The 16369-nt window shown below is 39.9% G+C and overlaps 1 protein-coding gene across 2 annotated transcripts in view; it reads left to right on the top strand.

Annotated features, from left to right (window-relative positions):
• The window catches only part of MARCHF4 (membrane associated ring-CH-type finger 4), a 137612-nt gene that overhangs the window by 77600 nt on the left and 43643 nt on the right, over nt 1-16369 (top strand). The gene's annotated exons all lie outside the window — the stretch shown is intronic.

Here is a 16369-nt window from a genome sequence, read left to right as displayed (position 1 = left end):
GAAAAGGAATATTGACAATTGCACTTATGTCTTGAAACAGTTTAAGACATAAGTTACCTTGTCCATCCCTGGCAGGCATGTAGCCAGGGGAGGGGTGCTCGGGGGGCTTCATCCCCCCCCCTCAAATTCTCATGGTTGTTCGCGAAAAGGCCTTACTTGTGCATTATTTAAACTGTTAAGTTTATTCATATCATGATCTGATAACCATACTCAATATATCCCATATGCATGAGGGTATTGGGGTAATGATACAAAAGGTTTGCTAGGCTAGACCCTCTTTCACTCAGACTCAGCCCCCCCCCCCCGAAACTCAGCCCCCCCCGAACCCCGCCCATGAAAAAAATTCAGCCCCCCCCCAAAAAAAACGAAATCCTGGCTACGGGCCTGATCCCTGGTCTAAAGTTTGTGTACGTAGAGATTCATGCTTAGTAATAACATAATATCAGTGTGATTATTTGGATGACTTTCACTGGTGTCCAAAGTGTTCAGGCACTTTTGCACCCAATGTTGTATGTATTAGATTTGAATTAAGACCACACATACCTCTTTACAGAGGATTTAAGAACTCTGCATAGCAACTACTCTAGCTTGCATTAGCATCCCCAACTGCTGGTTGGGATTCAAATCCTCATTCTACCTATATGGGCATGAACCAAGAGCATACTCTCTTTTCCCACTTTTTATCTACTATGAAAGTAGACCAGCAGCTGTTGGGCAAAACAACTGAATGTTTACTCTTCTTGAAAATATGGCTTTTGTCTTTCAACATACTGAGATTATAGATATGTAAAGTTTAACAGGTTTCATGCCACTATCCAAAAGAGCATATTATTATCCCAAAAATTGTTTAAATCTTGTTTGCATATCAAATATCTTCATTATCTGATACCCTAAACAGTGGTTCATACAGTTTATTCCTAAAGTGATCACGCCCCAATCCATAACCTGCTGAGAGGAGATGCTATGGCATTGCCTAGATTCCTCTCAGTGTCAAGATGAATAGATTTCTATTTTTACAGTGGCAGCCCAGGTTGCCTCTGCAGCCGAGCTTCTGCTCAGTTTCACTCTCCTGCTGCTAGAGGCTAGGAAGCGTGCTGAGGTGTAGAGACAGCGCAGAGGGAGGGCTTTCTGCAGAATGCTTTTTGCTATCTTGGTTGAATCCTCCCCCTCCCAATTCCGATCTCCCAGACATTTTCACTTACATTTTATGCTGTGGTTTCTTCCCACCAGTGCGCATCAATTTAAAGCACATTTGAAATGCATTAGACCTCCACTGTTTTCCCTAAGAGTAAGCGTGCACAGCTTTAAAGATGGACTGCTTTTTTCTTGCTCTAACTAAACTCACTACAAATGGAGTAATCCCACCACATTTGCAAAGATTAGAGGTGCAAGGCCCCCATTAAAGTGGGTCAACTGTGAATGCAAATAAAAACAGTGAATTCTTTTTTCAACCTAAGAAAAGTATTATTATTATTATTATTATTATTATTATTATTATTATTACTTGAAACACAACAAGATGAGTCCACAGCAAACAAAATCACTCTGCTGGCTGTTGTATTGGATCAAACGTCGGACACTTCCTAAGTGTCTAGGACTGTGTGATGTATTGGTGAACAATGCATGTAGATCCCTGTAAGGTGGCCTTCTGCAGCTGGCAGATAGTAATTTTGTCAGCACCGATTGTGTTTAAATGCAGGCCAAGGTCTTTAGGTACTGCAACCAGTGTGCCGATCACCACTGGGACCACGTTTACTGGCTTGTGCCAGAGTCTTTGCAGTTCAGTCTTTAAATCCTCATATCGTGTCAGCCTTTCCAGTTGTTTCTCTTCAATCCTGCTGTCACCTGGGACTGCAACATTGATGATCCATATTTTGTTTTTTAACATGATTGTGAGGTCAGGAGTATTGTGCTCCAAAACTCTGTCAGTTTGAATTTGGAAGTCCCAGAGTAGTTTGACGTATTCATTTTCTGTAACGTTTTCAGGCTTGTAATCCCACAAGTTCTTTGTCGCAGGGAGATGATATTTGTGGCACAGGTTCCAATGAATCGTCTGAGCAATGGTGTTGTTGTTGTTGTTGTTGTTGTTGTTGTTGTTATATGCATTTATCGCCTGCTTTATCTATCTCAAAGGAAACTCAGGGCACTTCCAGACAGCCATATAACCCAGAATATCAAAGCAGATAACCCACAATATCTGTTTTGAACTGGGTTATCTGAGTCCACATTGCCATGTAATCCAGTACAATTTGGATTTTATACAGCTGTGTGGAAGGGGCCTCAAAGCAGCTACTTCCTTAGGCATTTGTAGGTCCTGCAGTGTGATTCCATGCAGAAACTGGCCATGGAATCATGCTAGAACAACTAAAAGTGCTTAGAGAGAACATATTTTTCAGTAATGTATAGGACAGCACCTGAGGCAACAGTAAATAAATAGAGCAATCTGAAAATAATTAAATCTCAATATGTTTAACCTACAAATATGGAGGGACTATTTTACAGGATTAATGGAAGCCATTTAAAAGGGCTATTATAGGGACCAAGTGATTAGTTTTTTTGACACTGCCACCGGAATGATTCTATTTCATTGGCTCATGGAGTGCTTTAAGAAGGTGTCCCAATGTAGGAGAAATTAGTGTCACAGGAGGTAGGGCCAGCTGACAACTCTGATAGTTTTGAAATGGGATTGAACAAATTCATGGAGAATGAGTCTATCAGTGGTTACATGTCAGTATGTGTATAATATTCTAGCCAATGGCAGAAGCAGTTTGTTTTTGTATACAAGCATTCCACAAGTTACAAACAAGATAGGTTATGTAGGTTTGTTCTTAGGTAGAATTTGTAAGTTGGAACAGGTGTCTTTTTAAGTGTGCCTCCAACTATGCATTGGGTAGCATAGGCGAGGTTTAAAACCCCCGTTGTGTTTGTTTTGCTGTATGTGCCCCTGTTCAGACTATTTCACCTCACCTTCTGTCCCTGTGATAATTGGATTTTGAAAAATGTGGCTTGCTGTAGAAACAAAGACTGGTGCTAAAGCTTTAGTGGAGACATCTTTTCCCCATAATAACTCTTTCAGGAGTGAATTTCCTTATCTAGTGGTAGATTTCTCTCACTCACTTCCTGTTGTCTCATTCCTGTTCTTAACTTACCATTTTTACCCTTTGCATCTGACCTAGCTCACCCTTGTTTAATTCTTTTTATTGTTGTTGTTGTTGTTAACTATGAGTCATTTGTAAGCTGGATGTCTGTAACTCGGGAACTGTCTGTACAAGCTAATAGGGAACAAAAATGGTAAGAATGTTGCCATATGCATCATGTCCTGTAGGACCGTAGGAACAGAATGCTACAATTGTTAGTTTTGGTGTGATCTAACAAGGTTGTTTTTGTGGGGGGGGGGGGGGGGGGTTGTGCCATAGACAAGACTAGCTAATTCTGACATGAAAATCATTAGTACTTCAAATGCAGTACATTAATAAAGAAACATTCATCACTTAAAGAAAAATAAACATCATTGAACATGCAAGCTTTAAAAACTAGAGATCCCTTTGAAATCTTTACACAAATGCATTCAGTTCTTCAGTAAATAAAACTACTGCCCTTTTTGTTTTTACTGGAATTCCCCAGGAATTAGAGCGAAGTAAAAGAGGCATATATTTAGAATGAAAGAAAATGTCTCTATATAATCTATGTACCTGTTGTCAATACTACAACTGAGTTAAGCTCACAATCTTGAAGGACTTAACGAATGTCTAAATTGTTTCCTCAAGGAATCTCTAAATCCTCCAGCACAACTCTATGAAAAACTTTCATGAATATAGTCGTGTTGGCAGCCCTGGAGATTTCTAAAGACAATATAATAATCTAATCCATGAATAATCAAATTCACAAAATGTCAATCCAAGGGTAGAGAAAATGCCTCTAGGGCCACCTGTATGCCTTCTATTCCCATTTCCTGACCTTTCATTAAACTAGGTTTCTGAGCACCCTCTAGCAGGCTGTAATGATGGGCAAAATTAAGAGAATCTGGGAGAAGTCTCTCATCCCCTCTGCTCTGTTCGCCCAGGGCTTCGTGTATATCAGCAGCAACCTTTCTACCCTCATTTTAATGACACTGGCAAATTCTGGGCTAATAGCCAAGTTTCTGCAAACATTTCTAGGCTCAAGCAACACTGCAGAATCCACAAGGCCTCGCACAAACCTTCCTGCCAACCTTGATTGTTACAAAATGCAGACTCTTTTTGGTCGCGCCATACAATAAAACGCAATGTTGCCGAAGTTCCACTGTGATAATAACAGGTTGGGTTCTGTGTTTATTTGTGAACACAATTACGGGCACATAAACAGTTTGTCCTCAGCTGACGAGAGTTCAAACACACGTCTACATCACAAATACATTTCAAAAGCCGTCTCTAACGTGGATGCAAACCTGGATTGTGTGATAATAGTGGCACCTATGTTTCCTGCAAAAGGGAGGCTGTCACTCAGTCATAGCAACTAGCCATTACCTCCAAGCTTGAGAGGAGACAGTCCATTCTTTGAAAGCGTCCTTCAAAGAGGGGCCAAACTGGAGTACCATTTAAAGGAGAAAGAAGAAGGGCCTTGGAATTGTCCTTCAAAGTTAAAATCTAAACAACAGCCAAACTGTTCTTCCACACAAGCATGAGATCCCTTATATTTAGGTTGATATTTTCATGAGCCTTCAATTAATTCTAGTTTGCAATGGTCCTATCTTATGGTTTCCTTGCCATGATTTATTCTGGGGGCGGGTTGCAAGAGAAAGAGTATGACTCACTCAAAAACAGTGGTGTGTTTTTTAAAAAATAAATTTATTGAGCATAATTGAGTTTTTTACAGTATAATAAAAATAGTTACTGAAGAAAGGAGGGAGGAAAGGAAGTGCTATATAAAGTGAACTAACAAAAATACATACACACATAAAAAGAAAGAAAGAAGAACAAAAAGGGGAAAGAGGGGAATGTTAAGGGAGTATTGTAACTTCCAATCTTTTTGTTGTGGTAAAAATTATAGTCCTTTTTGTTTAAGATTTCTTATTTTCACCTTCCCCTTCTTATGCATCTATTCGGTAAATCAATTGTTTCTTTAAAATTTTCTCTTTCTTTACCTATATGATTATTTTCACTTTTTTTCGTTTCAAATAACAAATAACAAGAAGCCAATCCGTTTGCTTTTTAGGTTTTTTCATGGGGTTTTGATAAGAGTTGAGTTGACCTATCCACATTCATAATCTCCATTATTTTTATTATTCATTGTTATATTGAAGGTGTTTCTTTTACTCATGAATGTCTCACATATACTATTCTTGCTGCTGTTACTAAATAATTGGAAAGTATTTCTTTGTTCTTTTCCTTCTCCATATCAATTAATCCCAATAAGAAATGTTCTGGTTTCAACTGAACTTTAAATACATTTTCTGTATTATTTCCTGTATTTTTCTCCAGTATTTTCTTGCAGCTCCGCATGTCCACCATGTATGGTAGAACATGCCTACTTGAGAATCACACTTCCAACATTTTTTTGTAAATTTTGGTAGCATTTTGCCATTTTTTTAAAAAAAAAGTCAATTAAAAAAACAGTAGTGTGTTTTTGGCTCCAGCGGCCAATGAGGAAAAAAACAGGAAGCCATCTTAGCTTGAGGTACGCCTTGTTTTTTGGAATACACTAGAAAGCCAAGTGTTTATTTATCTCTTGTTTAAAGATTAGGAACTCATTGACCAGGTCAAGAACTATTTCAAGCAACAAAAGATAGGTTTAATAATCTGAATAAACAATACTCACAGGATGCCTAAGATAGCACATTGAAGTAAAGATTCTTTCTTTTCTTTCCTACCCATTTGGGGAACAAGCACATTTTAGCTCACAACCAACGAAGAATAGAATGGAAGTCAAACCATTTAGTCAAACTAAACTTGATCTCATTGACAATTAGTCACTACAATTAAAACATAAAAATATACAAATGTTAAAAATGTTGCTGTTCTCATAATAGTAGTGGAACTTCCACAGGAATTAGATATTCTTCTTTAATCTGTTGATCTCCACAGTGTTAACAGAAGAGGCAGGGCTAGCATGCCTTCCCTTCTTGAATACATATTTTATATATTTTAACAATATTTTGAATACCTGAATAGAGCTTATGTTTACCTTCAGCACTGTGAAATCAGGGGGATAACTCGATATTGGGTCCTTATTTTTTTTTTTACAATTGGTATTCAACCAATTGTAAGAAGTAAGTAAGAAGTGAGTAAGAAGGCAAAGAGAAAATCCTGGTAAACAGAAGTAAGATTTTTTATGTCCTCTAGATGTTTTGCAATACAGTTCATAAATCTGTTGGTATTGAATCCACTAGATAAGATGGTAGGAGTTGTAGGCCAGAAAACCAGGAGTCTACTATTGCAGTAAAACATGTAGAGATATTGCTTCCGAGAAAATGTTTTGATTTCCCCCAATGTTCTCATTGGATTTCTAAACAAGGCCAGCCTCAACAATCATTCTAAGCAGGTGGGAAGCAAATTTAGATGCATTCTAGCAGAGAAGTGTGTTACTTACAGACTACTAAAGCTTGTGCACTCTTTCTTTCTGATTATTAGAATTGTAAATCAGTATGCTTGAAGGGTAATTTGTTTGCTTTTAATAATTCTGTATGGTTCACCCACTTTTCATGGTACTAATTTGTCTAGAGAGCACAGAATATTCAGGAACCATGTCCACATAATGCTGATAGATGTGAGGTTCTCACCTTTCAAAACAGTTACCCAACCATGAATACAAGAAGAAACAGAAGGGTGTGGCATGGTAACTTCAATGACCCGAAGCCTGATTGAGGCATGCCTGCTGATTACTCAACATTTAAATGACAACTGGTAGCTGTTTCTGTGAATGGACTCACTGAAAAGCCATGTGTCTGATGTGACATAAGGAAATAGGAAGGGTTTTTTATACAATGTGATTGTTGTGGTATTGTGCATTCACAAATCCAAACTCACCTCTAGATAGTGCAGCTTGATTTATGCATGCTCATAGATGTGTATGGTATGGTGGAGAAGAATTAGAGGTCCTCCATTGCAACTTTTTACACAGAATTAGAAACTTTCTATAGTTCCAATGGCCAACTTCAAGCCATGAGTCCTAATACAGCTGTCCAAAGCCAGCCCTCAGTGGTACTCCACAGCGCAGTCATTTGGTGATGCTTCCATGTCTTGTATGTTTTTCCCAAACCAAAGTACCATAATTGCTGTTAGTGAGATCCTCTTGGCAAAATAAGCTGGCTTTTTTAGTTTCATCCTATTGCTTTTGGTCCTGCCCACCACAGGAATGTGGGTCTTGAGAACTTATCTAATTTTGCATTTGAGCCACAGGTTAAAAGAGATGTCCTCACCCTTGTCCAAAGCAGTGATGATTGGCATTAAGAGAGAACAGCTCCAGATGGGACAGATAGATGTGGCTTATCATTGCTTGTTCTAGCCTCCTTTTGCACATAATTTCTCTTTCTAGTGCTGAAAACCATGGATGACTCTCCAAACATTATGACTGGAGACCTATAGCACCTTTCGGGAAAGACGGAGACAGTATTGTGTACACACTTCTTCCTTTGTTAATTACATTTACAGTTTTCTAGGGCATACTTTCCAACTCAAGTACTTTCATGAGGATTTGAAACTGTCTGTCTCTGAAACCCCAGAGGATCCCACAGAGAGTTTGGCCATTCAAGCAAAGGTAATTTATCTCAGTGTGACAAAAGAACATCCCGTTCCCCAATTAAATGCCACTGAGAAATATGTGTCCAGACATTTTGAATAGAGAGCATCTGTGGTTTTCCACAGCTAGGTGTATATGTCTTTCCTGTCCCTCCAGGATGGCATGAGATGAGATTTTGGCAGTACAAAGTGTCTGCTTGCAGTCTCACCACAATGCTGAGATTCATAGTTAAGCACATCACATGAATATGGGTATATGCGTCCCTGCACTGTACCTGTTACAATGTTTAATGCTGTCATTCCCCATCTTGCTGTGCAGAGCAGCAAAAGGGCAACTTTCCTCCATGCTGTTTCCCCATATGCAAACATTTCAGTAAGAATCTTTTCCTCCACAGTTGAATTATGGGCTTGAAGGGAGGAGTAGAAACATATGCAGTAAGTACAATAAAGGAGGACACTTTGCAAGTACCAGGCTTAGTTCCTCAAAAATGCACTTGTGAGAATTTTTAAACATTTATTAAATCAGTATATCCCTCTTCTCCCACAGACCTTAAAACACCAATAAGCCACAATAATATTTAAATATAGAAAAGTAAAACAAACTAAAAAAATCAGTTAAAAGAAAAACAAATGTCAGCAATTCAGACATGAGCAATTGTTTGAGGGGAGAAGGGAACGAAGGGAAAGAGGATCAAGAGAATGAAAAAAGACTGTTGGGTTTGTGAACCATGTTGTGTTGAAGATAGGCTAACAGATATTGTTTAAAAATAGGAAGGCCAAATTACTAGCAGTATGGCAGATATGAGGCCATGTCTCCATTCAGAAGAGGAGAAGCTTCATTTGGCTTTTTGAGTGAATCTAGGGGTGTATCTACATCAGGAGTCCCCAAACTAAGGCCTGCAGACTGAATCAGGCCCACCAAGGTATTTTTCCCGCCCCCTGCCACTACCACCACATGTGTGTGCACGCACGCACAGCTGGCACAGGTATGGTGCGCTCACAGATGCACACGGTGGCAGCAAGTGCATGAAGTGAGTGAAGGAACGGTGATGGTGGTGAGTGCATATGTGTCGGTGTGCGGTGAGAACAAGTGAGTGTGACTGGCAGTGGCAGGCGTGTGGCATAACAGACACATGATGCACATATAATACATGCACGTATGGCACACTTCCTTTTCAATCACTGCTAGCTGTCTTGTTCAGCCACAAACCTGACTTCCCCTATGGATTTATTTTTTAAGGAGGTATTCCTTTTGGAGTGGTACTTGTCAAGAGCAAAACCACTGTGAAGTGACATTTCACAGTCTGGGTTTTTTTCTGCCCTAAGGAGAACATCCTCCAATTTCCTTCTATGCTGATATATTCTCTTCTGGGGTGCAGATTACTTGCAGTTTTTTTCACTACCTGTTTTTCCATCTAAGAGGCAGAAAATTATTCTGAAACATGGGCCAGACAAAAGCAAAACAACACCCATCACAGCAGTCCCCTACAGTGCTCTACTACAAAGGCAGAGAACCAACCACCTGCTGAGTTGCAGAACACCCCGCTCTCCCAGGAAAATGAACAGAAAGACTAGAGAAAGAGAAGATCTTGTTTGGGAACAACACACTTGCTGAATAGGATGCCAAAAGGATGAGAGAAGGGTGGGTTTTCCGGCCTGATGACTGAGGATACAAAATTGAACAGGTTAAGACAGCCAGCAATCTGTAGTCAACAGGGGTGACCTAGTTTATTGTAAATCTCATGGCTGATTTGCATGACCGGTTCATACATTGAGCATCTCATTCTGTTTAATTATTGCAAGCATTCCATAGAAAAGGGGGGAAAGGTGTGGGCAGAAGAGAGAGAAGATGGGAGAAAATGTGAAGGAAGGATAGAGCAACACTTGTGGCTGTTCTCTTTCCAAGCTTAGTGGGCTATTTATTTTGATGATAATACCATAGGGGCCTACAAATAGTTAAGGCTGTTTGTTTACAAATATTTATATTCCAATGGCACCTCAACATTTCAAAATAGAATCCATCTATAAAACCTTTTTAAAATACACAGTGAACATATTAACAAATTAATAATAATAATAATAATAATAATAATAATAATAATCTTTATTTATACTCTGCTCCATCTCCCCCAGGGGGACTCAGTGCAGCTTACATGAGGCCACTCCCATCGATACAATACAAGCAATATAACACAAAACACAATAAAACGAGCAAAATACATAAAATGCAAAATCAAAATAATGTACAACACAACAATATAAAATCAAACATTAAAAATACAGGGAATTTCACTAGGTAGGGCCAGATGCATGGATAAAATTATATAAAAAAATTAAAAACACTGGGAGATATAAACACTCTAAAGATATTGGAGACCCCATTGGCGCAGTGGGTTAAACCACTGAGCTGCTAAACTTGTTGACTGAAAGGTTCAAATTCAAGGAGCAGCATGAGCTCCCACTGTTAAACCCAGCTTCTGCCAACCCAGCAGTTCGAAAACATGCAAATATGAGTAGATCAATAGGTACCGCTTCTGCAGGAAGGTAATGGTGCTCCATGCAGTCATGCCAGCCACATGACCTTGGAGGTGTCTACAAACAAGGCCGGCTCTTCAGCTTAGAAATGGAGATGAGCACCAACCATGACTGGACTTAATATCAGGGGAAAACCTTTACTTTTACCTAAAGATATTACTGCATGCGATAATACAGAAACATCCACCCAAACATCCAGTTCATCATGGAAAAAGAAAAGGAAGGAAGACTGCCTTTTCTAGATGTCCTAGTCATCCGTAAACCAGATCAACAATTGGGTCACACTGTTTACAGGAAACCCACACACACACAGATAGATATCTACATAAAAACTCCAACCATCACCCAAGTAAAAAAAGAAGCACATTAAAGCTTTGGCAGACCATGCAAAAAGAATCTGTGAACCCCACCTCCTTCAAGATGAACTGAACCACCTCAACTGGGCTCTCCAGGCCAATGGATACTCCACCTCAGACATCAGAAGAGCTGCAAGACCAAGAACAAGCCACGAGAGTAAAGATGAAGATCCACCCCGAGGAAAAGTGTTCTTGCCATACATCAAGGGAACCACTGACCGCATAGGGAAGCTGATGAGGAAACACAACATACGAACCACCTACAGACCTACTAAGAAAATCCAACAAATGCTACATTCAGCAAAGGACAAGAGGGATCCTCTCACCTCTGCAGGAGTCTACCGTGTACCATGCAGCTGTGGACAAGTCTACATAGGGACCACCAAACGCAGCGCCCAGACACGCATCAAGGAACATGAAAGGCACTGCAAACTACTACAACCAGAGAAATCAGCCATAGCAGAGCACTTGATGAACCAACCTGGACACAGCATATTATTTGAGAACACAGAAGTGCTGGACCACTCGCACAACCACCATGTCAGACTACACAGAGAAGCCATTGAAATACACAAGCATGTGGACAATTTCAACAGAAAGGAGGAAACCATGAAAATGAACAAGATCTGGCTACCGGTATTAAAAAAATTCTAAAATTGCAACAGCAAAAACAGCAGAGAGGAAACATCTAATTACCTTTCAAGAAGAGTTTGCTCCAGGCACAGTCAGCCCATTGTATGCTAATCAAGGTGGTCAGTTGAAATATTCACACCTAGCCCAACTGACAAAAGTCCTTTGTCTCACCCTGGTCATTCCACAGATATATAAACCCTTTTTCCCAGTTCCAACAGACCTCACCTCTGAGGATGCTTGCCATAGATGCAGGCGAAACGTCAGGAGAAATGCCTCTAGAACATGGCCATATAGCCCGAAAAAACCCACAAGAACTTAATACAGAAACTGCTCTTCTGCAGCATTTATGCAATGCAGGATAGCAAGTACTTACTGTCATTTTGATGGACAACATTGCACAGCCAATAGCCCCTAACAGTCTCATCATGGGGAGGTGAACTGGCAACAACATTGTGTGATAGGGACCATCACTAATGTCGTGCTAATGTGGCAGTTTGCCTTCTCCATGAGATGAAGTCCAAAAGAATGAAAGACTTGCATAAGTCAGTATGTTTTTAATATGCATCTGAAGCAAAGAATAGTTGAAGTACTACCAGAAGATTTAAAATACAAAAACAGCACATGAGACCAAAATTTGGGAAACTTACTTTTTTGGAAAGTTTAGTCAGTCAAAATTATATGTGTTGAGTAGCTGGCATTGTATAGTTATGAATCTGTAATTCCTCCGTATTAACTAACACTATATGGGCACATTTGTGATACTATCACCACAATTGGGAATGCTATCCCAAATTGATTTTTCGAGGTACACCAAGAGAGGGAGGTGTGTTCATAATCAGAAATCTGCCCTAGCACAGTGATCTTACAGGTGGCATTGAACTATACTTTATATTAGCAGTGTTTTTGCTTTAACTGCAAATAGTTCTACAGAGAGCCAAATAAACCACTTTTACCCTCATGTCTGATTGGTTTCTGTCCTACGTTTTTGTCAACTGTTGTTTAGAGTTGGATAGCTAGGAAAACAAATCAAGTGAAAGCCAAAACTTGTGGGTTCCAGTTACTAAGAACGCATCATTCATAAACTTTAAACTAGCTAATAATGATTTGTATATGTGCAGTACATCATAGTTTACTTGCAGGGATAATCGTGTTATTGATTTATATCTCACATTTCAATCATGAATGGGACTCATACTTTAGAAAGAACAGACCTTCAGTCAACAAACCAAAACCTAAGTGATTATTAATTGTGAACCTTACTACTGAATTAGTCTACTCTGCTATCTAATGCAGTAGTTTCAACAATGCATTAGGAGCACCTCTCAAGGATTTCAGCTTGGAGTCTTTTCCAGAAGGTTGAGTTCTGAAGCTGAAGACATTTGCATGCAAAGTAGATGCACTACTACAGAACTATGGCTCAGCCCCAGGTTTGTGTATGCCAGGATGGAGGAAGGAAGGAAACAATTTCAGTTGCCTTTTCCCTCTAGGGAAAAGCAGCCCCATCTCTAACTGAAGGGAAGAATAAGTTGACTAATTGCTTTAAGACTCAATTCCGTTATTCTATTGCAGTTTCATTCTTTGAATTGGTTTCAGTCTCAGTGTGTGTTGGGTGGGTATGCGTGAGAATAAGATGGCAAGAGCAATGGAGATGAGGAAAGAAACATCCAAGAATATTATTTTGCTTCTGAAACTTGTCTCCTGCAGAGATGTAGGGACAGGTGCAACATGAATATTCAATGCAACCCATCAAGTTTGAATTCAGCTGCCAGAACTGCAGGAGGCAGAGTCAGCCTCACTTATGATCCAACTAGCTCTAATATAGAAATATTTTGTCTTAGTTTTTATTGCATGGAGCCTGGCAACATTGTGGGTGCTGGTTTGCCATCCTATGCTTGACTGACAATTGGCTAATTGTCCAATTTAATTAGCTGATTTCACCAGTGGGAGTCAATTACAGGAGACACTCCTACTGACTATCTACTGAAGTATATCCACAAGTGAAAAAGATATCAGTGTTTTCTTTAAGAACTATAACATTTCACCCATATCTCCGGCAAGCATCCTCAGAGGTTGTGAGGATGTCTGCCATAGACGTGGGCAAAATGTCAGGAGAGAATGCTTCTGGAACATGACCATGCAGCCTGGAAAACTCACAGCAATTCAATGATTCCAGCTATGAAAGCCTTCAACAACACATTAGAAGAGTTGTCTAAGACTTTGAATCTATTAGGAGAAGAGAGTTCAGCACTTTGAAGAGCTCCTTGGAAACCAGGGTTGAAACTTGGATTTGCCAAGTCATTGACTTGGGAACCACCAGCCACAGCTGATGAATTCACAGATGATGAATTTATAGCCTGAGAGGTAGGACTATTCAGAAATTCTGCACAGGCAGATAGCCATCTATGCAACTGTACATAGAAAGCTGTAATGATGGAGAGCAGCAAAGGAAATGATGGAGAGCCAATTCTTCCTTCTCCTATAGTCCTGACTGCTGTATTATGTCACATTAGAAACACATTGTGACACATTAGAAACAATGGTTTGCCATTCACTTAAAAGGAGTTGGAGGGATGGGTGAAACTAAATGCCGTTGTGCGTTTTTATGCTTTTAGGCAAAAACATCCTCAAATCATTTTGCCGTTAATATGAAATCATCAAAACTGGAGCGCTCAGGAGAGCTTGGGGGGACTATTAGGGAGTATCTGGGGCTTAGGAACCACATGTGGCTCACAGCATGCAGTTTTCCACATCTCTTGTAAGTACACGCAAAGACAGGGGAGTGGGTTAGCTTTCTACTTTCATAACTGTTCATTTGGTTGGCTTGTGCACATGAGAACTTGGCATTTGCAATATAAGAATAAGAAAAAAGTAATATCCTGGACACCTTGACTAATTCTATTTCTAAACCTGCACAGGGGCTCAACTCACCAGCCTCTTTCACTAACTTGTTTAAAACTTTGGTCACAGAAGCATTGCTCATTTACCAAGACCCCTTCATGGACTGTCTGAAATGTATCACCTTGTTGTCAAACACCATATACATTCATGGTGGTGAAGAGGGGGAAAAAGGAGAATGAGAAGCAGGAGGAATGCCTAGGATGCCTCTAACCTACCAGCCCTAGAGCCGGGATTTGTGTCTGTACCCAAGTATTTTTAAATATACCAGATATTACATTAAAAAATCTAAATCAGGCAGGTATATTTAACTGGAGTAGTGCTTGATGTATTTCTTACTTATTAAAATATTTATATCACCACTCTATATCAAAAGATCTGAGAAACGAAAAATTGGCTTACTTTCTGAGTAGCAGAGAAATGACAATGCAAACTAAGCATTCCAATTATTTTTATATCACAGTTACATCGTGCCATTGAAGGCAGTCTGTCAGCGACTTTCTTCTTACACCTACATGATTGTTCTCAGCAAGAGCTTGGGAAGGTTACCCTATCAAGAGGTTCTGCAACATATTGTCCCTTCTGGCAAATAAATCATGCACTGTAAGCACTTAACATTAAAAAGGGGGAAAAAACAGTTGCTGTTTCTTCTTCACAACTTCAAGCATATTGCACTGGGCCTACAAAGCAACGTTCTTCTCATATGAAGAGTTGTGCAGATGGGCTGCACTTTGCTTTCTTCTCCCAGTTATTATCCTGGATCTTGGCCAACTAGGTCAGGCTTGAAAACTTGGCAAGACTGCCTTAGCAAAAATGTTTTCTAGAGTGCAAGAGAAAGTCTAGTATGTCAGTTGGGCATGCTATTTTCCTTGTGTTCCTGTCTCTCACTTGCTGCTCCAACCACTGTTCCCACTAGCCATGGCCCCTGAACTCTTTGTATCAATGGGAAGATCTGCATAGACCATCATATACACACACCTTTCATTTAGGAAGCTATTCCAGTTATGAAGACTACCCACCTGCTGTTGAAAAAAACCATCACTAGACCCACTCAATTCGTCAAGTATCAGCCTGTTTCCAATCTATCCTTTTTGGGCAAAGTCCTGGAACATGTGGTGGCCTCACAACTCCAGGTATTCTTGGAAGACACAGATTATCTGGACCTGGCACAGTCTGGTTTTAGGCCGAGACATGGAACCGAGACAGCCTTGGTTGCCTTAGGTGATGATCTACACTGTGAGCTAGGCAGGGGGAATGTGTCCCTGTTGGTTCTGCTGGACATCTCAGTGGCCTTCGATACCATTGACCACGGTATCATTCTGGGATGCCTCGCAGGAATGGGCCTTGGAGGCACTGTTTGGCAGTGGCTTCGGTTCTTCCTAGAGGGTCGTTCCCAGAAGGTATTAGGCCTCCAAACATGAGACCTGGTCCCTATATTTAAAGTTATGGGATAAACTTCAGGACAAGATATCTGCCTTTTCATTTCCTTTTTAAAAATGTACACCAGCTGCTTCCAGATGGCTGCTGTAGGCCTTCCTTGTGGTCTTTCAGACTGCCTCATTCCCTCCCCTCCCCACCTCCCCCTACTCTTTTTAGCAGTCTATGCTTTCTCTGCCCCATGATCATTTTTCATATAAGTTTTCTTCCTCAGCACTCTCTTTAATGTCCAGTTTTCATAGCCACACATCAGATCTCTGAAGTACTATATAATATGATTCTGAATTGGGTATAAAATGACACATCTTTACACTTGAGAATTTTATCTAGTTCCTTCGTAGCTGCCCTTCCAAACCTTCCTCTCACTCTGATTTCTTTATAGTCTGGATTTTGTTTGATGGCTGAACCGAAGATATATAAAAAATGTTCATAGTTTTGATGTCTTCATCAACCACTTCATGATTATGCAAATCTTCTGTGGTAATTAGTTTTCTCTTCTTAATATTCATCTGTAACCCTGCCTTTCCATTTACTTCCTTACCTTTCATCTGTAGTTCTTCCAAGTATTTGCTGTTTTCTACTAGAAATAAGAGTGTCATCTTAAATTATTGATGTTTCTTTCTCCAGTTTCACACTTCCTTCATCAGAGTCTAATGCATCTTTCCATAGGATACGTTTTGCATATAAATTAAACAGAATGATAAAATGCAGCCTTGTCTGGGAACATATCCAAATATAAATGATTTTTTCCCTCAATATTCTAGCTTAACAGAGGTCTCTTCTTACCCAGAGAAGAAG

This window comes from Anolis sagrei, chromosome 1 (assembly GCF_037176765.1).
Source record: "Anolis sagrei isolate rAnoSag1 chromosome 1, rAnoSag1.mat, whole genome shotgun sequence".
In the NCBI taxonomy this organism is placed as follows: domain Eukaryota; kingdom Metazoa; phylum Chordata; class Lepidosauria; order Squamata; family Dactyloidae; genus Anolis; species Anolis sagrei.
The sequence above is the reverse complement of the archived record's forward strand: the minus strand, read 5'-3'. Positions and strand labels throughout refer to the sequence as shown.